Source organism: Eubalaena glacialis, chromosome 1 (genome assembly GCF_028564815.1).
Source record: "Eubalaena glacialis isolate mEubGla1 chromosome 1, mEubGla1.1.hap2.+ XY, whole genome shotgun sequence".
NCBI lineage: Eukaryota > Metazoa > Chordata > Mammalia > Artiodactyla > Balaenidae > Eubalaena > Eubalaena glacialis.
The window spans coordinates 239,654,534-239,655,360 of NC_083716.1; the positions used below are offsets into that span (position 1 = coordinate 239,654,534).

General features: G+C 44.9%; 1 non-coding gene across 1 annotated transcript; it reads right to left on the reverse strand.

The window, feature by feature from the left end:
• Window positions 1–292: 292 nt before the first annotated feature.
• Window positions 293–365, reverse strand: TRNAW-CCA (transfer RNA tryptophan (anticodon CCA)). The gene has a single exon. It is a non-coding gene; the product is annotated as a tRNA-Trp (tRNA).
• Between the last annotated feature and the right edge of the window lie 462 nt (window positions 366–827).

Consider the following 827-nt stretch of genomic DNA (forward strand, 5'->3'; position numbering starts at 1 on the left):
CACCCTGGAAACCTGCACCATCCACCAGGGTAGCCACTGGCCTCACTGGCTGCTGAACACATGAAATGAGGCTTGCTGACTGAACCTGAGATGTATGGAAAATAAAGTCCATGTCTGATTTGGAAGATGGCATTAAAAAAATGTAAAGTATCCTAGTAGTCATTTTTATTTTATTTTTTAAATATTTATTTATTTATTTATTTATTTATTTGGCTGTGCCAGTTCTTAGTTGCAGCACGTGGGATCGTCGTTGTGGCATGCGGGATCTTTAGTTGCGGCATGTGGGATCTAGTTCCCTGACCAGGGATCGAACCTGGGCCCCCTGCATTGGGAGCGTGGAGTCTTAACCACTGGACCACCAGGGAAGTCCCTTAGTAGTCATTTTTAAATTGATCACCTGTTGCAATAATAATATTGGGGGCATCTTGAGTTAAATAAAACATTAAAATTAATTTTATCTATTCCTGTTTACTTGTTTTCATGTGACTACTAGAAAACTGTAAATTACACATGTGGCTCTCATTCTGTTTCTTGGGCAGCCCTGGCCTGAAGCAAGAGAAAGAGGATGTCACCTCTCTGGACATAAACACAAACAGTTCATGTCATGCACATTCTAACCTCAACCAATTATCAGGGTTGGAGGGATTGCATGATGTGACCAGCTTGGGCCTCTACTGTCCGTCCTTGACCCAATCACTATGGCAGGGGCGAAAGCTCTGGTCAGTGCACATCTGGAGCTGGATGTGGGTCCCCCACCCAACCTGCATGACTGCTACACGATGGGGCAAGGGGCGGACTCTGACATGGGTTGGCTCAGGATAACTGCT